Source organism: Mustela nivalis (assembly GCF_964662115.1).
Source record: "Mustela nivalis genome assembly, chromosome: 11".
Classification (NCBI taxonomy): domain Eukaryota; kingdom Metazoa; phylum Chordata; class Mammalia; order Carnivora; family Mustelidae; genus Mustela; species Mustela nivalis.
Window position 1 is genome coordinate 85,603,464 of NC_139030.1, and position 24,901 is coordinate 85,628,364.

Here is a 24,901-nt window from a genome sequence, read left to right on the forward strand (position 1 = left end):
CCATAATTTCAACTCTGCTGCTGCCATTCTGGTCTGAGCCACAGCTGTCTCTTTCTTGCTTCATTGCAATAGTGTCTTTACTGATGTCCCTGCTGCTCCCTACGCGCCTTTCTGGCCCATTACCCACAGAGCAATCTTAATAAAACACAGATCGCATCGTGATACTCCCCTGCTCAACCTTCTTCATTGGCTTCACATTACACTTCTTGAGTAAAACCCAAAGGCCTTACGGTGGCCTACAAAGCCCTACGGGATCGGGACCTCATTACCTTCCTGCCCTCATCTACTGCTTTCTTCTTTTCTTCCCTGCGCCCGCAGGGGCTGCTTGCTGGTTTTCTAGCTCTCTAACACCACCTACCTTTGGTTCTTTCTGCTTCCTGTTTCCTCGGCCTGGAATGTTCTTTCTTCAGACACCTGTGTGGCCAACCCCCTCACTTCCTTTATTTCTGGATTAGTTCTCTATTGCTTTATAACCAATTACCCCCAAACGGCATGGTTTAAAACAACAAACGGTTGTGGAGGGCCAGGAATTTGCAAGCAGCTTTGCAAGGTGATTTGGGTTCCGGGTCTCTCGTGAAGTTGTAGTCAAGATGCTGGCTGGGAGGGGCGGAGAAATGACTTCCAGGCTCTCTCATATGGCTGTTGGCTGGAGGTGCCATTGCCCTGTCACAGGGCTGCTCCCATGACATGGTCCTGGCCTCCTCTGAAGCAGAAGATCCCAGAGATAGCCCAAGACCAAAATGGAAATGACAGCCTTTTTATAACCTAATCCCAGGAGTCACAGCACCTCACCCTCTTGCTGTAATCTTTCCGTTGGAAGTGAAGCACCAAGTTCCGGCCACACTCAAAGGGGAGGTTAACTAAGCTCTACTTCTTAAGGAGAGATGTGTCTAAAATACAGTATGCGGTTTTGTTCCAATGTCACCTTCACAATGGAGTTTACAGTGACTATCCTGTTTAAAACTGTAAGCCACATCCTTGCCCCTCAGCACACGGCTCTACTTGTAATTTTTTCCGTAGCACTCATCTTCCAACATATAGGAAAATTTCCTTATTTCCTTACATTCATCGTTCATGGTATCTTCCCCCACTGTTAGAACATGCAGGTGAGCAAGGACAAGGATGGGTATTTTGTGCCCTGGTTTATCCAAAGTGCATAGAACAGTGCCTCTGCACACAGTAGGCACTCAGTAAATACTTGTTGAGTGGATGAGGCCATCTTAACTTCCTTCTTCTCTTTATTTTCCAGATCTTACAAATAGGCTGTGAATTCATCACCTGTTGGTAGCCTAAGACCCAGATAGCCCTGGGGCAACTAGACGAGTAACCTAAGGAGAGAATTGCCTAAGGAGAGAATGTCAGATTGCCATTCTCCTAGCCGCCTGTTTAATGGGAGATAGTCCCAATTTGGGGATGAACTATAAGCCCTGAGTCTTTTTTTAAATTTAAAGATATTATTTATTTATTTGACACAGAGAGAGAGATCACAAGTAGCCAGAGAGGCAGGCAGTGGTGGAGGGGAAGCAGGCTCCCTGATGAGCAAAGAGCCCCATGCGGGGCTCGATTCCAGACCCTGAGATCATGACCTGAGCCGAAGGCAGAGGCATAACCCACTGAGCCACCCAGGTGCCCCAAACCTTGAATCTTTTATTCCTGAGAGCCCCCAAAGCCTCTCTTTTAGACCCAGTAAAGAAATTAGATATCTCAAAAACCAAAAGAAGGAGAGCCTACCAAAATCCTGGAAAGAACATTAGTCATACAGCCAAAAGCAAGTTAGTAAGTTTCCTCTTTCCTCACTCTTTCCTCTCCCTGGGCTCTTCCTCCACAGTTAGCAGGGCTGCCCAAGCCTGGTATTCAGTATGTCGAAGAAGATACAGGACTTGGTGTATGTTTCTTCCGTATCCCTCATGGGCATTGTAAAGCAGTGTAAGTCTCGGGGCGTGAGACTGTCCTGTCTTTCATCATGTACATCCGTTCTCCCGTCTAGAGAAAATTGCAGTGAATTCATTCTTCCCGGATTCAGCGTTGGACGTGTGTCCGGTGCCTGGTTCTGTGGACATACACGGGACGATAATACAATCACCAGAGCTCGCTGTGCTTGATGAATGATAGTAAGGGCCATAGTTGTGGAGTCATTGGAAAAACTCCCTGCAAAAGGCAGGACTTGATCTGGACTTTCATGTTGGTTTGGGGTTTTGCTAGGGAAATAGGTGGAAGGCATTTTAGCTGGGAAACACATGGGTGAAGGGTGTAAGTCATAATGAATGGGTGAGGATTAGCAGAAAATAGGTTAGCAAGATAAGAACTCGAGGCTAGTTTGTTTGGGGGCTTTAAATGCTGGGCTGGAAGTTTGGTAGTGTATTCTGAAGGTAAATGTATTTCAGCTTTTTTTCCCCACTGGGAATCCATTTATTTGCTATTTTCAGTGCAGTTATGAATATCTATCATTACATGCTGTGACTCTCAAACAGGCTCATCTCCCAAGAAGGAGCTGGGGTCTTCCTTCTTGCAGTTATTAATTACTGTTGTAGATAGTGGGAAGCCGTGGAAAGTTTTGGCTGGAGAATTGACATATGAAAGCGATCTTTGGGAAGATTAGGCTGTCGGTGGTATGCCTATGTGAGCAGAAGAATAGTGGTCCTATTGACAGACTAGGAAAACCATGGGTGGGGCTCAATTAAATCTAATCTTGGGCATACAAAGGAATGGTTTTCCTTATTTAAAGCACAAATCCACCAGTATTTGAGCTCTGGAATGAAGATCTCCAGGGAGGAAGGGATGGCTGCATGTATTTCTCAGCTACATTTCTTGGGAATTTTGCCTCCTCTTTGGGGTTTTTTCAGTGTGGTTCCTGTAGGCACCATTGAACCCCACTACCAGTGGCTACCACCTCTTTTCTTTTTGGCCCCAGAATATATTAAAAGGCCTCCTTATTGATTTTCCAATTATAGGGTATTATAGGGGCTTATACTTTCAAAAGAAAACTTATCAAAAACCTGAGGCAAACAAAAAGGAAATCAATATAAAAATACAAATGGGAGGGGCGCCTGGGTGGCTCAGTGGGTTAAACCTCTGCCTTGGGCTCAGGTCATGATCCCAGGGTCCTGGGATTGAGCCCCGCATCGGGCTTTTTGCTCAGCGGAGAGCCTGCTTCCCCCTCTCTCTCTACCTACCTCTCTGTCTACTTGTGATTTCTCTCTCTGTCAAATAAATAAATAAAATCTTTAAAAAAAAATACAAATGGGATAAAATTACTCATAGCCAAGAGATAGATTTCTGATTCTGGGAGTCCTGATAGTGAAGGACTTGATCAGCTTCCCAATTCTCATATCCTAAAAGCCTCAAAATCAAGTGTTACTCACACAGATGCCTCCAGGGGACAGACAGACGTACAATGTAGATATGTGGTCTGGGTGTAAGACAACAGAGATTTGTAGGGGTCTGTGGAAAACTGGATTGCGTATGCACCCTGTATCTAGATCCCGACAGGCTAGCACAGCTTACCAGACACTGTTCTGGGGGCTTGTATAGTTTACTTCATTGAAAGGAAGTTTCCAACTCCTGAAATGAAAGCTGGTTTTTATTTGTTTGCTTAGCTCCACTGAATCCACTATTAGTCTCTCATTTGGTTTCATTCTCATTTCCAGTTTGAGAAATCTGCTTAGTTCAGAATTGAGCTGTGAGGCAGTGATGACTGAGATCTTATTTCTGGCAAACATCTAGCCTCCTTCGGCCTGAACTGTAAGCTTCTACTACTTCTGGAGCATTTTTGCGAGATCCACATAGTTGAGTCTCTCTCTTCTTCCCCTGGTAGAGGAAGGGTTTCATAAAAGTCCATTCATTTCATTATGATGATTAAACAGTGCTCTAGTCTCTCTCTCTCTATATATAAAGATGGCTTCTATATAATCTGAGTTTGTTTAAAAATATAAGATGAAAGTCTTTTTCCCATACATTTTGGATTTAAATTGATTATAGGACCTACAAGTGGCAGTGCTCTGGGAAGTGATGACACAGTAGTGTTGAAGCTTTGGTTGAGAAAACCTATAGAAATGGAGAGGAGAAATATTTGAAATTACAAGAATGGACCTTTCTTTCTTTTCTTTTCTTTTTTTTTTTTTTTTTTTTTTGGCTGGGAAGAGCACAGAGAAAAGAACAAAAGTCCAGTGGATGAGATTTGGGGAACAATTCTCATTGGAAGGAGTCATAGGAGCCAGTGAAGGAAGTGCAAGCAGATAGGAGGAGAATCTGAACAGAGTAGAAATTAACCAAGAAAAGGGAACAGATGGTTAATCGCGCGTATCTGTGCATGTGCCAAACACAGTGGCTGGGTGCTTCATCTAACTTATAACTTTTAATCCTTACAGCAAACCTATGAGGTTGGTGGTCTTATTCTCATTTTAAAGATAAAGAAGCAGGGGCTCAAGGGCTAAGTAGTTTGTTTCAGGTCAGCTCACCCGATTTGCTCCTAGTTGTTTACTCAAGTCCCATGTTCTTCCCGCCACCTGGAGGTGACCCACAATGCCACATGTGGGAAAGAGGATGGGTGCCTGTCCGTCCGAAGAAAGACCATAGGCCATCTGTGATCTTGGACAGCATCTGCAAATTTGCAGGCAGCCAGAGAATCAGTTGATAAGGCAATGAAGACAATGAGTCTAGAACTCTCACCCAGAGAAGCTGCACGATGAAAAGGCAGTGACAGCCAGCTGCTGAGCTACCGGTGGCTTGAGCAAAGCCCCTTCTGAAGATGAAAAGATGCATGTGTGTCTGAAAGCAAAGGAGAAGCCACTGGAAAGGGACAGACTTAAGCTAGTGAAGAGACAACCATGTGAAAACAGGGAGCTGCGGAGCTGCATGTCCGGGGGGGGAGAAATAATCTTTCCTCTGAGAGTTGTAGATGGTGGGAAGGCATGGGTGATGTTTAGAAGCAGATGACTTGATTTCTGCCTGTTTCCATCCTCTTTCCCCAGGAGACGTAGCCTTTTCAGTTAAGAATTTTAAAGTCCTTCCCAAGGACATTTAGTTCTACTGACTTAAACAGAGAATTGGATGGTCCTGTGACTTTTGTGACTTTTCTGTTAAGGATGGAAGTAGCGAAACTGACAAGTAGAAGTATCAGCTGAAACTGACAAGTACAAGTATCAGCCATGTTCTTTGCCTCTTCTGAGCTCCCATGTCACTTTGTGTCTTTACTCCCTCACTTATCATAGCAGTACCTTGTAGGCAGGAAGTACACAGTAACCAGTGGTTGTAGCTTAAAGGCCTTGGCTTTGGAAGATTCTCTCACATTGGTAAATGTTGTCTCTGGTTATAGAAACAAAGAGGGAAGACAAAGGTATCAAATGATTTACCTTTAAGTTTTCCTGATGTGTCGGCTTCATAACTTTAGCTTTATCTCTGTTCTTTTATTATGGCCTTCCCTTTCTTTTGGACAGTGAGTCACACTGAAAAGTGAGAGACTGAGTCCCACAGATGAGCACGTTAGCTGTCTGATGTGTGCAGAACAAGACGTCAGGATTCACAGGCATCCTTATTATCTGCCTTAAGGGGCTCATCAAGGGAGAAATTGCCAGAAAGTCTCAGGAAGAATTTTTTCCCCCATTCTGTATGGGAGATCTTCACTGTATTTGATTTTGTACTTAGAAGTTTAAACTCTATGTGGATGGGACGTTTTAAGCACCATTGAGAATATTAAACGTTGTGGAATCATGCTGGAAAGTAAAAACATGGTTTCTGCCCTGGAAAGATGGACTTTTGGGGGAGATCAGACCACTGAAACTTACATATATGCAAAGGATTTTCCAAATACACAAACTCTGTGTTAGCACAGAGGGAGAAAAAATAGATTGATTTGGATGGGCTCTGGGCTCCGTAGCAGGCTAGTTTGGAAGAGGTACTTCTGGAAGAGGCGAATCTTGAGCTCAGAGTGTGAAAGGATTTTGTGTGGCTGCCGAGCTAGGTGTTTTATTCAGTTACACAATCTGAGAGGCTCTTCCTATGTGTGGTGGTTTGAGGGAATCCTTGAAAAGCTCCTTGCTTTCTGTTACTCCTACCCTGGAAGCCTGAGCAGCTCTGAGGCCATACAATGGAGAATCTTTGACCCCACAGAACCCCTTCCAGTTTGGTATGGGTGAAGCTAGGAATGGGGCGGAGCTTTGAGACAGGATGGCGGTACCCCTTGGTCTAAAGAAGGAATAACTGACAATGGTCTTAGCATTCAGTTTGCCCAGCCTCAGCAGCAGGGGGGAAGAACAGAGGGAAGTTGTGCAATTTAGTGGATACCAAAGGAGGGACACCTCAATACTCCCAGCAGAGTACTCTCTCCCATCTCCCCCCAGTTTTGGGCTAAGCTCTGATATTGAGGTAAATGAGAATCAATAGGAAACAGATGAGATTAGCTATCTACAGAAGCGACCTGTCCTCCTGTTTGTAAATATAGTGCTTATGAGATTCAGTTACAAGTCTTGACAAGGGCTGAGGTGAGTCCCTCAATGAAGGCAATTGTGGCATCTCAGATATATGTAGAGAAGATTAGGGCCATGGGATTTGAGGAGCTGGTAGGGACTTTATCAATCTAAGAATATATTGAACCTTTTTGTTGGGCTTTTGAGGAGATTAGGCCCCACAAAGACAAAAGAACTCTCGAGTAGACCGACAGTGGTAGATCTTGACACCAGGACCCAGGGCTCTGACCTTCTGGTCCAGTGTCACTCCATCATGCCCCATAGCCTTGCCACATGCTACACAGCCGCACTTGGAACTTTAGGTGGGCAGTAGGCAAGACTGAGACCCGTTTGTGAGCGTTACGGAGATTCCGCTTACGCAAGAGATGGAAAACCGGGTCCATGGCTAGAGAGCTCTGCCCTGAGGATGGCCTTCTCTCTTCCTCCACATCGCTTTCTTCCAACCTTTGGTCTTGCACACCTCTAGGCTCTTGTAAGCCATTCGAGAAAAACTGTTGTGTAATTATTTTATGAGGTCTGAGGAGGAGATGTACTAGCAGAGGGGAAGAGTGGTATAGAATTAAAAAATGAGAATGAAAGAGTGTCCATTTATCAATGTATCTAGCACGATGCCAAAGCAGTGATGTAGTAGGACAGGGATGAATGTCTAGTTTTCTCCACAGTATATAGGAACTCTCCCATAAAGTCATTTGCTATTTTCTCTGCCTTTTATTCTTCATCACTGATACAGCCCCAGCCTTATAACCCAATACACCAGCATTTTAATTTCTAAAGCGGTGTCCTGTGATTTTATTTAATTTTATTATTTTTTTTAATTTTATTTATTTATTTGACAGAGATCACAGGTAGGCAGAGAGGCAGGCAGAGAGAGGGAGGGGGAAGTAGGCTCTCAGCTGAGCAGAGAGCCTGATGCGGGGCTTGATCCCAGGACCCAGAGATCATGACCTGAGCTGAAGACAGAGGCTTAACCCTTAACTAAAGCATTAACAAATGCTTTAGTTAGCATTTGTCATTTATCCCTAACTGGACTAATGGAAACTGCACTGGGGACTCCAGACCTTTGGTAACCCGTACAAAGTACAGACTTCCTCTGAGATGCTGCTTGAACCGCTACTCGGGGGCTCTCCAGTCCATATACCTGTCTGTGTAACACCCCTGACATTGGATAGCGGGGCCTTCTCTAACCATCTTAGAGGATCAAGCTGGGTTAGAAGCAGTCAAGTAAGTACTCAGGTAGGGCTTACTGGAGGTCCTGCCTTTTGTTCAGTGCCCTACAAGGGCCCTACAACCCCTTTCGTTGAACCTAACACGAATACTAAGAAAACCTGCCATCAATTTTCGGGCTTTGCCCAGCTGGAGAAGCCCTTTGGGTGGTGAGTGGAGGTGTGGAAGTTCTGTCTTGGAGGGGGTCTCTGTCCGCACTCTCATAGTTTATAGTTTACTTGACTCCATCCGCCAGTGGACAAGAGACGGGTCGGCCCCTTTTGTGCTCTTCGTTTCCTCACACCCATTTTAGGAAACTGAGTGTCAGAAGACTTCCCGGAGTTCTGCTTACTGGGTCTAGAGAGCCCTCATTGCTCATGGTCCCAAGGATTGGTTCTAGCTACACCGACCCAGTCAGACCCACTTGGATCAGCCAGCAGTGGGATTCAGACCAGTAACCTGTCTCTCCTGCAACCGTTCCTCTTTCAGGCCTCAAAGCCCGAATCAAGTGACTCTTGTACCAGCCCCATATCAGGGCTCAGAATGTCCGTTTTCACTGTGTGTCCTCGTATATAAATATAGGTCTCTCTCGATGTAAAAAGTGAGAGAGTCTGTAAGTTGCCTTTTTTTTTTCTATACCCCCTTTCATGGGGCAAACTAATGAGATGCATATCATTAAAGACCCGATGTTTTGTGGGACGGAGCCTTTTAAACTGGATGTGCCTGGCTTAGTCATGGCAAATATTTACCAAAAAAAAAAAAAAAAAGGGACATACCATATAAAATTAGAGTTCTGAAAATAGTACTGAGAGAGGGAGAAAGAAAAAAAAGAAGGAAAAAAAAAAAAAAAAGAGCCAGGACAGAAAATACAGGCCAGTCTGTTTGGGGAAAAGGGAAAAAAGAGATAAAATGAGAGAAACCTCGGCAGTAAAAACAGCATCTTGGTAAACAGACTATAAAAAAAACTGTGACCTGCTTTCTGGCAGCCCTGGCGGCTGTCGAGCGGGCGAAGGTGGCAGAGCTGGCGTCTGTGTGGACACACGGTGCCCGGGGCGCACGGCTCCCCTGGCCGCGCGGGGCGTTAAATTTAGCCACATAATGATGGGCCTGAGGACAGCCTCTTGTTGACCACACCATAATTACTGCTTCGCTTTATGAATTTTATTTTGCTTATTCTGTTTCCTCCTTCTTTGGTGTGAAGGGGGCCTGGAGTGGGGGGGAGTCCCCCTCCCCTTCCTGGACAAATAAGTCTTCATAGAAACTTGGGTACCCGGGCCATCAGGGTAAAGAGAGCCACCCTTGATTAACCAGAAAGGGAGAAGGGTTTCTGGACCCCAAAGCTCTTGATTTTTAGATTGTGATTTAATGTCTGAGTGGAACCTGCTTAGCCCGGTTTCTCCCTGATTTCAGAGAAACTGTCCTGAAGTCGCTGGTCTTAAAAGGCACGTCCACGTGAATCTGGGAGGTTGACAACCTGACTCCGTTTAGAAAACCCCAGGAGGGAGGCTCCCAAGTGTTGTTGGGTTTTTTCCCTCTTTGGTCCGAGGCTCCCTTGGTAGCTACTTAGAAATTCAGTTTTGACAACATCTTGCGTAAAGAGATACATTGTTTTATGTAGATCTTGGTCTTGGTGATAACAGGGTTCTTGAAGCTGAGGATCTAATATAATCAACTCTGTTCAAGTAATACAAAAATACTTGTTTAGAATATTCTGTGAAAATCTCAAGTGTCATTCTTTGGGAGCACTTGACGCCGATCTTCTCGGTTTTAGAGTTAAAACAGCATAGTTTGCTAGAGCATCCCATGGCCTCTGTCAGAATGGTGCTCTGAGGCTTCTGGCTTTATCTGTAACTCTAGGGAAGGGCCAGGAGCCTGTGGTCTCAGACCCGAGGTACCACCCGAGGGGAGAGAGAGTAGGCTGTGGAGAGGGTGTCAGAGTGTCGCGTGGAGTAGGTATTGGGTCATTGGGGGTGACGTTCTTGAATGGTGACCTAGGCTGGCAGCTACCTATGGCCCCACAGTGGCCCTCCAGCTGAGGAAGTGGTGGAAAAGGAAAAGCAAACAGGGGTTGTGGTCAGGGTACCGGCTTGTCTGTCGCTGGCCAGGACTGTCTTGTTTGTGTGTGAGGGCCGGTTGGGCTCCTCCCGAAGCCAGGCAAGAACGTGTCAAGGAGAGGCTTCTTGCAGTTCTTGTTTTCCCAAAACAAAGGAAACTCCTTGCATTGCTGGAAGTCGCGTGCTTGGATGCTGAGTTTGTTACTGCCTGATAACCTGGCCGCCAACTCCTGCCCTCCTCTTCACCCCATGCAGCCAGCGGCTTAGCGGGGGAAGCTTCCTGTTCCTCCTCTGAGGCAGTGGATTCACACCCTATTGTACCCAGAAAGGGGGAAAGAAGGAAGAGGTAGCCTCCTGTCCCCAAACCCACCCTCTGCTCTTCCCATGGAACCTTCTAGAACAGTGCGTCTCAGAGTAATCTGGCACATGGTCTTACTGTGCATGACTGATGTGACAAGTTCAACAGTACATAGACCATTCTGTGCCCTGTTCACTGAGAGCAGTCTTATTGACCAAGTGTCCAGATGTCACGGTGATGTCAAATTGCAACGAGAGTTTGTAAATGCTTATTTTATTCAATTTCCACACTTCCCTCATCATGGGCTAGCTGCATAGAGTATATGGAGCAGCCCCAGTTTGCCGACCACACTTTGAATAGCAATGTTCTAGAACTGTAAGGCCCAGTGAGTTGGAGTTATTTCTTAAGGGACATAGAGGTCCTGAACCTGTTCGTGGGGAGGAATAGAATTTTTAAAAAAGATTTTATTTATTTATTTTGAGTAAGAGAGAGAGAGTATGAGCAGGAAGAGAGGCAGAGGCAGAGGGAGAGAGAATCTCCAGCAGATTTCACACTGAGCACAGAGCCCAGTGCAGGGCTGCGTCCCACAACTGTGTGATCCCAACCTGAGCCGAAGCTGAGAGTCTAACGCCCGACTGTCGGAGCCACCAGGTGAACCTGGAAAAAGGAATTCTCAAGGAAATTTCAGGCAGTAAGGAACAATATGATCTCAGTTGCCAGGTCATGCCAGGAGCTCCAGTGCTTGGGTGGAAGTTCGAACTGACTGATTAGAGGTTTCTTTCCTGGTGCCAAGGTTCGGTGATTTTCATGCTAAGTGGTATAGCCAAGAGGCGAAATTAACAGCCTGGATGATTTTCCTGCAGGGTGGTGATTCTAAGTCTTCAGTGGCAGCTCTAGATGACTTACTGAGGTAAAGAAAGAAAAGGAGGGGATGTTTTCCGTAGGGTTCAATTACCAGTCCGTCATTTTCGTCTAGATATGAGGTCTTTCTTATACAGATCGATCATGTGTTTGGTCAGCATTATCTTAGTCTTCTGTTAGGAGGCCACCAAATTGTTTCCAGAGGTTGAGAGATCTAGGATTGAGGAGAAAAGTAAATATTGGCAGAGTTGGTGGAATTCAAGTAAGAGATAAGGGCTGGGCCTTGGATTAGAACCGTGGGATATTGGCAGGGTCACTTGACAGGCCTAGTTGGAGAATGGGGGCTCACAGCCCAGGGCTGGAGGACAGCGGGGTGGAGGGGACTGGCCACGCAGTGAAAGGTTTGTCTTTGCCAGAAAGAGCAATAGGGCACTGAGAGAGAGGACTGTTTGGAAAGTAAGCCAGGAATTTAAAGGACTGGAGAATTTCCGGGAGAGGGGGAGTGGGAACCTGCTAGGTTCCATCCTTGCTGAAGGACAGAAGGAAGAGAAGTAAGCCCAGACTCACCTCTGTGCCTCTTCTCTTTTTAACACCCCACTCACCCCAGGGATCTGCAATCAGGAAAAGAAACCAGGTAGAAGCTGCTGATTAAATCTTATCACGTGTCCCTGCTTAAAACTCCTCGGTGGCTCCCTCTTGACCTTAGGATAAAGTCCAACCTCCTTAATAAAACCATTAAGGCCCTTTATGATCTGGTCTCTATTTACCTCCCCCAGCTTCATCTCCCACTCTTCTGCTAGGCCACACTCCCTCCTCATCCACACTTCTACCCTCTACCCTCCTTCCTAAATCTACACTCGAGGCACAGATCCCTGCTGTCAGTTCCCAGAGCCCTTTATTCTCTGTCTTATCTCTAGTCCTTGGCACATGGTGTTCCCTCTGGGAAGTCCCTGCCACCACCAGCAGACCTTTTCACCTGGATAACTCCTGTTCCTTGTCTGGATTTCAGCAGAGACATCACTTCCTCTGGGGAATTTTCCCTGGCCCTCTGAGTTCAATTTAGCTGCCTTTCTTGTGTGTCCCTTTATTTGCTCTCATAGGCCCTGTCACTCTGCATTATAATTATTTATCTGGCTCCCTGCTCCCCCTTACCCCCCCAGGGGTAAGTTCCCCAAGGGCAGGGATATTATCAGTGTTATTTAACTTGTTGTGGGTACTCAGTACATTTTGTGGTGTGTTACATATTCTGCAGAGACATTTTGCTTTTGTTGTTTAATTTCATTCTCTTTTAACTAGCAAGTGAAATGAGCAGACTTTATTGAGAAAAATTCAACACAAATATGTCAATCACCTACTCAGATAAAAAGAAGACACAAATCGACATAATTATTATTATTATTTTTCTTTACTCCACTAGGGCTGCTTCCAGGTAAAGAGGAATAATGGCTTAGTTCAGAGAAATTAAGAGGTGCAGTGTCCCGCAAGTAATTGCTATTGAAACCAGAGCCTCATCCTTTCACTTTCTAGCATAGAGCTTTTCTTCCTGCTATTATTTCTAATGAAATATATTTGAGAAGAGAGGCTACTCAGAGAGGAAAAAAGCACTCCTGTAACTCTTCTTTAATCTGCCCCCTGCCCCCCTGCCAAAATACAGGGCCAAGCATCAAACTGAATTACCATCACATCGCAGGGCAAGGAAAAGCATCAGGACTGTGAGACATGGAAATGTCTCTGAGACACAGTTGGAGGGGAATCCTCAGTCTTGGAGAAGGATCTGAGAAACACTGATCTTCTTCGGCTGCCAAAATGTTTTCCTCGGGGCTGCCTTGAGAACGGGACAGTCTAGTGGGGTGAGGACAGAGCTGGGGGGCCTGGGGAGACCCTTGCTGGCCCTCTTCCAACTCTGGCCATTTCTCAGCCACTGAGCCAGTGAGGTGGATGAGCTAGAACATTTCAGGCTGCCTCTCAGCCCTTTCTAATTCTTCAGCTCCTGGGAGCTGGAAGGAACGGGTATCGCCCGGATCAGCGGAAGCCTAGTCTGTAGGCAGAGCTGGCCACAAGGCCAGGTTCAAAATTACTCCTGTGTCCTGGCCTTGGGGCAGGGAAGAGCATGGCCTGGGTTCTCTCACCAACAGGGACCAGTAAATTCGAGCCATAAGGGGACCCAGACGCTCTTTGTCCAGCAATGTTTTCCCAGTGTCTCCTGGGGAGTGATTCAGGGCCAAGGTGACAGTGGGTTTGGAGCCCAGATGAAAGGATCGCAGGGACCACAAGACAAGATCCCTTGTGTGGTGGCCGGCTAGAAAGAGGAGGGAGGGAGTGTGTGTGGAGGTCAGTGACGCAACTCTCCTGGCTTGCAGGGACGGAGGAGAAGGCTCGCGGTGTGTCTCCTTATAAAGAGGCCCTCACCACATGAAGCAGGGGAGAAGGTGGTCCCACAGTGAGTCACCCAGGAAGGGACGCTGTGTGCCCAGAGCTCAGAAGAGAGGACTTGTGGATTTCCCACTCTTTCCTTCTATGATTTTAGGCGTCATATGGTTGCTTTAGCCATTCGGGCCGTGCTGCTTCCCGTCCGGCCTTCTAACCTAGTCCTTCTCCTCACTCTGCACTGTCCCTGACATGCCTGGGTTTTAATCTTATCAATTTTTTCTTGATTTCTGTAGTTGGGTTTTTTCTTGCTTTTTTTAAAACTCTGAAGTTTGATCTCTGCTGATTTCAAGAAACCCCAACCATACCCCAACCATTGTATTTGCCTTTGAGAAGATAGCTGAGCAGTTCTTTGCCAAGCGCGGTTGTTCCTAGATTGTGTTTGCTCTCCCTCTTATCTTCAACCAAGGCAGGTATCATATCCTGGACTGGAATCTGAAGGGATTCGAGGGGGGGGCCCTGGATCCAATTGCCCCTCAGTTGAAAGCAGCTCTCGTCTGGCCTTTATTGAGGTCTGGGACTGCACAGTGCTCTGGGGAGTGTCCCTGTAATCAGCCAGCCACCAGCCCCACACTGCCTTGTAATAAAGCACTCTATATTTGTTCTGTTTATAGTCTCCTCTGTAATAATGCCACAGCCCTCACTGCTCTCTTTCTTTGGGGAGATTTTCTGGGTAATAGAAAATTTTGAAATGTTAAAGAGGGTTATAGACTCTGAAAATGTTTTTATCTAGGATGTGTCTCAGGTTGGGAAGACGCCCGGGAAGGCCGGGCAACCAGTGAGCTCTCGTGGGGAGGAGCGTGTTGTGGTGAGCATGGTGTGTGTGTGTGTGTGTGTGTGTGTGTGTGTGTGTGTGTGTAAGGCACTGTGGCTTTAGGGCCCATGCATGTGGAGGGGGGTGTGTGGGAGCAGCCATGGGTGCGTGCTCTGTGGTCACGGAAGGTGTGGAGCGCGCTGCCCTCATGCCGGTGGCGAGTGGAGAGCGTGGTTGGGAGTGGGGTGGGCCGTGTGCAGGAGGGGCCCATGCAGGGATGGAAACCCCTGTTTTTTCAAGTTTCAAAACTGTCAGGTATGGAGGATGCCGAGACCTAGGAGTGGGGCCTCAGGATGGAACATTCCATTCATTCTTTGAGCTGTCTCCCCTTTCCTCTGGTCCCCAGCTACAGGCTTCTGCCATCCTGTCCTTCTCCTCCTCCCACTTCCTTGTGTCTTTCTCTGTTAGCTGGGAAGAAGGCAGAGACAGAGGGTTAGGAGAGGGGGTGAACTGTAGGCCGCCTTGGTCTAGGTTGGCGAGAGCGGGCCGGACGTTCCAGGCTGCGGACTTCAAAGTTGACCTGTGTGATGAGTCCTGGGAGCTGTCCTCACCAGGGCTCCTGCTAACAATTCCGATTCCTCCTTTTTCCCTCCCAAGTCTCTACCTCTGCCCACCCCCACCCCCCGGATTCTATAAATACTTTATTATATGGCACTAGTAAAACTTCAAGTATTTCTTTTTATTAGAGCTACATAATATGGTAATTGTGTGACAGAACACAGCTCCCGTGCGCGGTCCCCACCCGCTTCCTAGGTGTGGCTTCTCACCGCCTTGGCTTGGGCTGGGCCCACAGGCCTCTCTGTCCTCTGGAGGGTGTGCGAAGGGGGCTGGGACCACTTTTCACACAGAGCTAAGGGGTGAAGGCCTTTGAGTAGGACCAGGCCAGAGGAGTAAAGGGGTGCTTTTCAAGTTTTAAGCCGACTGTCTTGCTGTGTGAGTACAGCAAGGATCTTATTATTAGCATTAATTCCAACCAGTGCAGGAGGCCACTCGACCTGCCTTTACTTTTAATGACGTTTGTCAGGGGCCATAGAAGGTTTTGAATTGAGACCGGACCAGGGCTCCATGGGTTTCTTTAGTTGACTCTGGTTCATGGTACTTTTATAAAATTTACTTTTAAGAGCAGTCATCATTCTCTGATGAGCTCCCGAATCCCTGGGTTCAGAATCGGGTTCTAAAAGAACCCAATCCCTCCCATCTCCTGCTTCTTCAGGCCTAGAACATCTTTCTTCTTAAACCCAAGTCGTTGGCCTCTGTGTCCACTAGTCTCGTGGGAGGTGTGGGCCTGGAAACACCACAGTCCATCCTTCTTTCCTTACTGTTATCATGTGACCTGCTAATGGTGCATTTTGTCACCTAATTGAACCTTATTGTTTGATTCTGATTTTTGGCCAACGAGAACTGACTTTGAACTTTCCCTTTATCCTCCATTGTAGCTATTGTATCAGTGCCCTCCCCACCCCCACCCAGTTCCTCCCTGCATTGCACGGGACGTCTCTGCATCCTTACTTCTGTGAAGCCTGAGGACTGGGGTTTCTGCCCGGGTAGCAGCTAACAGAGCCCTCGGTGCCAGGGACACGGGCACAATGTTTAGTCCTTTCTTAACTGCCTCTGTGCCCAGTGTTTGCATAGGGGCCAACCCCCAAACTAGGCTCTGCCATGCACTCTTTACTCCCCATGGAGACCTATGGGCATATGCTCTTCACACATTTTGGGCCTAGCCAAGGTTAATATTAGGCCTTCTAGCTGGGCTGCTGTTCCCGAAAGCCACAGGGTGTTGTTAATATTCATGTGACCGCAGAGGCTCATTAATATTCATGAGGTATCTGCCGTCTTCCTTTAGGCCCTTCGCTCGGAGAAAACAGGAATGATTAGAGTTTCTAGAACTTAAAACTAACCCTATTTCCTGGAGTCTCTTGAGGAGGAGGCAAACCTTAAGAGTAAATGTCTGGGCCAAGGGAAAAAGGAGTTTTCATGCCAATATCCTAAACTGGTCTAACAACTTAGTGGCACTGGGCTGGATGGCTGTTCATGTTATCATCCTTATCCAGTGTTTATTGAATGCCACTGGGCTTAGGTTCTTGTACAAGGCCCTGCGGGGAGTAGGAGACTAGCACTGTGAGGTTCTCAGTGATAACGGACATGATTCTGGCCCCACGCAGCCTGGAAGAGTAGGGGACACAGGTGTGGACGTACCTGTAGCTCAAGGTGAGGGTCCCATGCTAAATAAAACTGGGTGCCCAATGCAGAGGTGGGGATGCAGGAGAAAGTCCTTCTCTGTGGGGAGCTCTTGAGAGGAGCATGAACCTAGGAAAGTGAAGGAGAATTTTCTGTGACTCCCTCGATAACCCTCAGCGAGCCATAGAGCCACCCCCCGTGCCCATCCTGGACTCCCTGCTTACCCACCATGCCTCCCTTCCCTTTTGTCAGATGTCTTAGCTAGTCCAATATCATATTTACTAGAATTTCTTTCCTGTGAAGTATCCTTCTACTTCCTAGATGGACTCTTTTCTTTCTTTCTTTTTTTTTTTTTTCCTGAAAAACTTAACTAGTAAGAGCTCTCAACTGTGATACAGTCTTTAGCAAGTTTGGGTATTCAAAATGATGACCATAATCCTGGGTTCTGTGATTGAAAGAAGACATGAGAGCGCGAGATTGCCCTCCCATCATAGATTAGCACTAGTTGGCCTCTTAGGATTCTGGTGTCGTGCTTGAAAGTTGCGTGGGATTTTTGTGCCCAGAGGAACAGCAGGACAATAGTAAATGGAAACAGAACTTAAAAAGGAAAAAAGTATCCAAGGAAAATGGGATTATTTAATTCGGAGAGTCAATTGGTAGCTCATTCTTTTAAATATGAACAACTGGTACATGCAGAATGGTAAAGAACTTTTCTGCTTTTCCTTCAAGAGTCTGTGAGAAAGAATGAACTTGGGTTATAGCAATAGGATATAGTTGAAGTAGAGAGAAGACTTTTTTTTTTTTTTTTTTAACCTGCCTGGAATGTGACCAGGGAAGCTTGGAAACTCCCTTCCTAGAATTCTTCAGGCGTCTTTCCCTCCCAACAGGTGTAGCATATTAACCACTCTTCTGCACACAGTCCTCACCCCCTCTGTACATCCAGTCTTTTCTGCCCTCTCCGCGTTTCTTCATTCCGTTTCTTTACGAAGTCTGCTCATACTTTTGGTTTTGATCTTCGCTGCTCACACAGGTGTTCTGTGAGATGAGCGAGAGAGATCGCCAGCCGACCTTCATCAATCAGGCTGAAGGTGCTGCCGTAGAAGCTCTGTGAGAACAGAAACCTTCTTACTCCCCCCCCCCCCCTCCAATGTGTGCCTGGTCTGTAGTAGGCACTGCAGAAATATTTGTTAAGTGGATGAACAAATGTTTAGATTTTTGAGATGAACCGACTTCTCCATGAGCTTTATGCTTTATGAACATGTTTGCCCAGACCATAGTGAGGGCCCCAGGAATGAGAACGCTGTGCAGAATACTGAAGGTGTTGCTGTTGGGTGACAGCGTTTTCATTCTGCTGTTTGATGACAAAAGGATCATGCCATCTTGGTGCAAAATTAGAATGTCTACCTAAACCCCAGAAAACCCAGACGGGGTAATATAGAAATAATTTTAAAATGTTACTTAAAATGTAGGGAATTTATTAAGTAGAGATAAGGCTTGTTGAGTATTCACTGTTCTCAAGTCAGCAAGATGCTGGGAGAAGGAACTTCCCAGACTAATGGCTGTTAAGACAACCTGACACCCAGCGATGGGGGTCTGGCTATTGGATTCCTAAGACATCGGTCCCAGGAAGCAGTATAGGGGCGGGGCACCAGTCCATTGTGCTACATCAGAATGGTCCCTTTGGTGGAAGTTATGGTTGCACTTCTCTTGGGTTCTATTCCTTTAGGGCTTAGGAGGAATTCAAGGTAAATTTGAGGTTCATCCGGTTTTAAGATCTAAACTATGCATGCATCAGGAACGGGCAGCAGGTGGCGCCAAAACATTGTCATGCTTGCCCGGGCTCCGGGAAAGACTCCGGATGGATAGACAGAAGGATTGTCTTTTGACCCGGGGACAGGGAGAGGGAGACTGGCTACCTTCGTCATTGCTCAGGGAAGGAATCTCTAAGGGCTAAAGTCTGCCAGTTCCCCACCACCCAGGATCTGTCCCTCTGACCGTCCTACTTTGGCAAGAGGATTGGTGGGCAGAGAGGGATCCCAGCCAATCAGAGTGGCAGAACAGCCCGTTTGCTTTCTGTCCCTGGCATCCCTGTGTCTCCTTTGGGGCCTGATTCTACCAGGCAGCATGGTTTCCGAGGCTCTCGCCTCATTCTGTCAGCCTCTTTTTGCTTTCCGTCAGCGTGTTCCTAAATGAGGACAGATGCCCATCTGAGGACACTTTTATTGTCTCAGGACACTCTTCTTATGGATAGATTTCTTTTGCTTGCCTGTCCCCCTCCCCAGTTTCTCTTGTTGGGGGCGGGCGCTGGAAGTGGGGAGAGGGTGGTAGGGAAGGGAGAACACTGGCCCCTGGACGAATTTAAACTGGGGCGTGCTGGCGGGGAGAGCGGAGGATGAACGAGCCAGTCCCGTCAAGGCTCCCCAGTTCTGAGAAGGAGCAGGGCACTGTCCCGAGGGCAGGAAGCAGGGTTAAGACTGGAACTCGGAGGCTCGGTGGCTGTGGTTCCCTCCACCCTGACTGATTCCCCCCGCTGAGCCATTAGCTCTCTCCCAGCATTGTCCCTGACGCCCCCAATTTCCCCACTCCCTTCCCAAACCCGCCGGGCTGTCTCCAACCTTCATTCCTTGAGCTTGTTCCCTGGGCCTCCCCCTTCCCTGGGGCGGGTTTAAGGGCTGGGCGGAGCTGTCCGCCCGAATCCCCTGTGGCCCCTTTGGTTCCTGGTTCTATATATATCCCTGTCCTTCTCTGCGAGGGTTTGATACGGCTTTATGGGCATTTCCATCCGCTTCACAGGCACAGCCGTCACAGAGGCGTGTTTCACCCGAGAAACCTCAGTGGAGCCTGGCCTGTGGCGGACTCAGTCTGGCCCCTGAATCAAGGCTCTCTTCTCTTCCTGCCCTCCCCCTACCCCTCCCCCTTCCATCTCCCACTACCTACCCCCAAGTGAATAACAGAGCTCTGGGGAGCCCTCCACCTCGTGGGCAGGGCATTTTGGAGCCCCAGAGACTCGTGGAGAATTCTTTAGTGTCCCTTTCTTCCCTGCGTTAGTCAGGAAAGGTATGGACCCTGCCTTCTGGCTGAGACTGCCGTGATAGGGCGTTCTGGCGTTTCTCAAAAAGAGTGGAACCTAGTGGGTGCTGGCAGGTTCTCTCGAGGCAAATGAAGAGAAAAAAGAACCTTTATAGACTGAGGCTGGAGGAGCCAATGACGATGAGGAGGGTCAGGAGCAGAACTGGGTCATAGGAGTTCAAGGAGACAAAGGGACAAGGGTCCTTAAGACAATAGGTAGGAAAGAATACACCCCCAGGGGACTACTTTGGCCAGGAGATGAAAAGGTGGAAGCCGGTCTAGAAAGGGAAAGTTTGCATGGAATAAAGGAGGAACCTGTTAACTCGGACTAAAATTTGCATAGGGAAGTTATAGACCCCGTCCCCCATTTTAGGATGTCTAATACCTCAAATCATCATAAGGGCAATGTTTTCATACCTGCTGAATGCCAGGCCCAGGCCCTCTGTCTGTAAATCTTGTTACTCTTCACAGCCTTCTGAAGAGTTGTTATTTCCCATGGGACGGAGAGCAAACCGGAGCTTCAGAGAATGACTTGGCCTGAGTCACGCGGCTGGCCCATATGCGTGCGATGCAGCTAGCCTTCGAAGCCGTTCAGCTGAACCCCAAGCCCCTGCTCTTTCCCCTACACCGTACTCCCACTCAGGGGAGCCCACGAGAAGGTGACAAAGCTGATTCTGACTTCATTTGTGGTCTAAATGATATTTAGCTTCTTTCCGTTATTTAAAATATTCACCTTTCCACATGGTCTCTAAACCTGACACCTGTGTTTACTTGTGAGTTTCTCTGACATTCTGGCTGCGTCTTCGAGCCTGGGAATTCCCAGGGCACCAGGATGCTTGGCTATGCCCCATGAAGGATTGGCACATCTGTGTGTACATCTCTTTGTTCTTACCCAGCTGAGCTCGGGCGTGAAGGCCAGCTCCCTGTTGTTGCCTAGACGCCTTCATGCCTGGCTCAGAGACCTCTGTCCATTTGTGACTCTGCTGTCCAGCGCGGCCTGGCTAGGTATTTTCTTTTCCCTGTGATGTTTACTGTTCTTTCGTGGGATTTCAGATTTCCATGATGGCGGAAGGCTTGTAAATTGCAAGGGTGGGGAAGGGTGGCTGTGGCGGGAGCCCGGGCCAGGCCAGGTCGAGCCAGCAGCACAGACAGCTTTTATAATGGTGTGCAGGGCGAGGAGGCTTGTAAAGGCGATGCAGGCAGATAGGGGGATAAATCATGCAAGCAGTGGGCAGGGTGGTGAGCCGAGGTTAGGAATTAACTTTGTGTTGGATGGAGCCCAGGTTGTGGGATGGGAAGGGAGGCCTCCCTTCTTTTCCTCTCCCTCAGCTCTCTTCTTTGCCTCTCCTTTCTGTTGGCCCTATTCACTGCAGGCTGTGACATGTTTGCCCTAGCCCTTCCTGTCCCTCCTCCAAGTTGCCTGAACTAAATCAACAAGGGAGAAGGTACCCCAGACCAAGGGAAGAAGGCCCTTCGTGCTTCTACCAATCAGACTGCTTTGTTTCATTGCAAACAGGGAATGGCTCTAGGTGTCCCCTTCCTTCCTATAGCCATGGAGGAGCACGCCCATCCCTGGTGCCTTTCTGCTTATTCTCAGGGAGTAGGGCCTCGACCTAGAAAATGGGCTGGAATCCGCTGGGATGATGAAGAAAGCATTAAAGGCCTTGCCAGCTGTTCTGAGCGTCCCTATCTTGACCTAGGGTCTCGGTCCACCCGAGCCAGGGTGCAGACCTGGGCTGGCTTCTTTGACGGCTGAGACTTCATTTGGGAATTGTGCTTCACGATGGCTCCTTTTTCTGTCTGTGTCATGTCTGGACATGCGAGGGGAGCCGGGAGAGATGCCGCATGAGTGGTCAGACTGGACTTGGTGTCCAGAAAGGAGCCAAGGTTGGATGTTCTCTGACAACGCATCCGTGCATATCTAGTGACTGAGTGTTTCTAGGCGGGTACTTAAAGCGGGGAAGGTATTTAAATGCTAGAGTTGTGTCTGTTAGAAGGGTCTCTGTTTCTCCTTATAGCCCTTTGTGCAATGCTTTGCAGACGGTGGGTGATCGATGGGTGTTTGGGACACTCAGCCTTGGCTCGGGACTGGCACGATGCCTCCGGCCCTGGGCCCTCTTCTCCCATTCCCTGCTTCCCCTCCAACCTCTCTCACCAATAACTGTTCCCCTAATCATCACAGCTTTCAAGGGGACAGCTCAGCCCAAACTAAAGTCATTGACTTCATTTCTTCCTCCCCGGATCTGTAATAACAGCGCTGCCACTTTCCTTTCTAATTAGGCCCTAATTGAAAACTGGTTGCATCTGGACTTTTCTTCTTCTGTTCTGCTGTTTAGTTCCAGTGGTGGAAAAACATTCAACTGAGGTTTGGGTTTTTCCTTTGCGCCCACCCCCCCCCATTTTTTTTTTTTCTTCTCCTCCACCTCCTCCTTTTTTTTTTTTTTAATATGGTAGGATTCTTTCAGAAAAGCTGTCCCCGGCCTGTTGGAGCCCCACTCACAAACCCCAGCCTTCTCCTAGAAGACCGGGTCTTTTCAAGTGGTTTGCGTTGAACACGTCGGAGGCCCCCAATGCCTGTGACAGTTTCTGTTAATTATAGAGGCTCTTTTCCCCTCTCACATTAGTCAAAGGAGTTTTGTGTGTTTTAACAGCGTTTTCCCTTGGCTTGAATAAGACTCTGTTCAGACATTTCCTAGGGCTGGTGAGTCGGCAGCCCTCCCTGGGACCCGGTAGCAATGTTTCCTTATTGGCTTCTCTCAGGGCTTCAAAGATCACGGTGGAGGGATGCTTCCTAGTGTGCTTGAAATGTCGTTGGTTCTGGATTAGGGACCAAGTTCCTACCCCATCAAAAACTTCTACGGTGTCTGGGCTTTGGGCCTAAAATGGGTGTGCCCTTGCGTGCGGAGAGGTTCCTCAGATCTCTTCCTGCACTCTGCTCCCTGCCTTATCCAGTCCCCATGTCAGAGTCCCCTTCTTGTCCTTGCTGTCCTTGTTGGGCTACATCAGAGCATTTCTGGGGACCCTGGGTTTCATTCTTTGTTTTCCAGGCCTTATAAGCATTACGGCTTGTGTAGGGCTTTGGAGCGCTTATGCTGCTGTCATCTTAATATTAAGGCAACCTTCTGTCTCGACGCCCCGAGGAAGAACATGTCACCTGCTTGGGTTGGGCCAAGGCATTCCAAACAGAAATCAGCATGGGCACGTGGTCTGCTTAGGGACTTCTCTGAGAAGACCAGGCCACCAGTTGGTGAGGAGAGAGCAGGAGCTGACTGAAACAGTATTTGACTAGAATCCTGTGTGGGGCTGCATGTTGTTGAATTTAGGCTGCTTGAATTTCGTCTGGGAGAGGATCAGCAGGGTCTCACAGGTGGAGCTGTGCGTAGGAGGTCAGGGGAACCCTCGCAGGTAAAGTGTCCTTGGACACATGTGTTATAATTGCTGGATGATAATCACTTGTCCCATTCAGGCTTTATTAGTTTTGTTTTGTTTTGTTTTGTTTTTCAGAGATCTACTGAGTACTGTGTGTTTCTCCTTAAGAATATTTTGCCTTTTTTTAATGTTTTTTTTTTTTTTAAGATTTTATTCATTTATTTGACAGAGACAGAAATCACAAGTAGACAGAGAGGCAGGCAGAATGAGGAAGGAAAGCAGGCTCCCTGCTGAGCAGAGAGCCCGATGCAGGGCTTGATCCCAGGACCCTGAGATCATGACCTGAGCTGAAGGCAGAGGCTTTAACCCACTGAGCCACCCAGGTGCCCCAGTATTTTGCCTTTTTTAATTTTTATTTTTTTTAAAGATTCTGTTTATTTGAGAGACAGAGAGAGAGCATGAGCTAGGGAGAGAGGGGCAGATGGAGAGGGAGAACAGGCTCCCCGCTGAGCAGGGAGCCTGATGCGGGGCTGGATCCCAGAACCCTGAAACCATGAACTGAGCCGAAGACAGATGCTTAACCAACTGAGTCATCTAGGAGCCCCATATTTTGCCTTGTTTAAAAAAAATTTGTTTTTAAGATTTTATTTATTTATTTGACAGACAGAGATCACAAGCAGGCAGAGAGGCAGGCAGAGAGAGAGGAGGAAGCAGGTCCCCCACTGAGCAGAGAGCCTGATGCAGGCTTGATCCCAGAACCCTGAGACCACGACCCGAGCCGAAGGCAGAGGCTTCAACCCACTGAGCCATCCAGGCGCCCCTAGAAAAAATTTGTTTTTAAGTAATCTCTGTACCCAACAGGTGGCCCGAACTCACAACCCCGGAGATCAAGAGTCATGTGCTCCACCAACTGAGCCAGCTGGGCACCTCAAGAATATTTTGCTTTTGAAGGTGCTTGGGCTCAGCTCCTGAACTATTTTCCTAGCCTAGAAACCTCCCTGTCTGAGGCATTGATTTTCTTTGGTTGAAAACTCGGTGGGAGGAGGATCTTGAGGGAGTCATAGACCCACCAGCTCTGTTCAGGGCTCCTCTGGTCAGCTCTGGCTCTTGCAGGGAGAGGATGGACTTTCTTGGGGTAATAAATTAGTGACAGTCTTGACTATGGTACCTCTCATTTCTCTTTTTCCAGAAGCGTGGGATAGTTGAAGCTACTGTCCATTCTGGCTATAGCTTAGTGGGTCTGGCAGGGAGTCAGGCTCCTCCTGGGAAGGTCCGCGAGCTCAGTTTCTCTGTGGTTTACAGAAGATGGAGGTAAGACCTATGGAGGGGAGTCACTCACTGCTGGGAAAGATGGGGTGCAGTGAGGAGAGGCTCTCTATTCACGTTCGAAAAACAAGAGCTTTGGAAGCCCAGGGTGGCAGGACCCAGAGTCCCTTCTGCAGGAGAACAAAACCATAGGAAGAGAGTTATGGAAATTCAGTGATTACATTTTTAAAAAAATTCTTGGATCGGAATTCAAGGGAGCTGGTTCCCCACACGGAGTCTCATTTCCCCACTTTCTTCCCGTTTTCTTTCCTGTCTGTCTCCCCCTCCCCAATCTGTTTGGAGTCTGCTCCTCAGCACATATTCGGGCACCGAATGCAAAACATCTCCCTGCCTTGTGACCACAGAGACTGCAGCGTTGGAAATTCTTCCTGAGTTGCTGACATGGTTGTGCTGTACATTGCTTCTATTTTATGGCACACGTTTAACAATATAAACTGTAATATATTAAGGTAAAACATTGAACAAGCGAAACAGAGTCAGAAGATACGAGCGACCTGTGTTTGGTTAGCAACGAGGAGGCAAAGGGCTCTCAAGTCATCCCTGCCTGCTGCTTGCGCCGTGAGGGACAGACACTCGTCTCTCCTTTTAAGGTGTAACGGGTGAACAGCGCACCACGGAAGGCTGCAGGAGCTCTCCGGGACCCCCGGCGATGAAGAAGATTTTGGCAAAATCTTTTCAAATGTTTTTCCTAGTATTTTTATCTGAAATACTTAGATATTGTGATTCCTGGTGGCACAGATGCAAGGATTTGGGGGAGGGTTGTTTTCGTGCCCTACTATATAGAGATTGGGTCCAGACTTTTTGTGATTATTATTATCGATTGTGAAAGCCATGAGTA

At 47.8% G+C, this 24,901-nt stretch overlaps 1 protein-coding gene and 1 long non-coding RNA gene across 5 annotated transcripts in view; one reads left to right on the forward strand and one right to left on the reverse strand.

Annotated features, from left to right (window-relative positions):
* The window catches only part of NHEJ1 (non-homologous end joining factor 1), a 79,311-nt gene that overhangs the window by 17,883 nt on the left and 36,527 nt on the right, over positions 1 to 24,901 (forward strand). The window lies entirely within an intron of this gene.
* Positions 7,699 to 20,026, reverse strand: LOC309844542. The gene is made up of 4 exons (XR_014300749.1): positions 19,786 to 20,026; positions 16,318 to 16,428; positions 11,448 to 11,491; positions 7,699 to 11,094 (listed from the first exon to the last, which is right to left on the reverse strand). It is a non-coding gene; the product is annotated as an uncharacterized lncRNA (long non-coding RNA).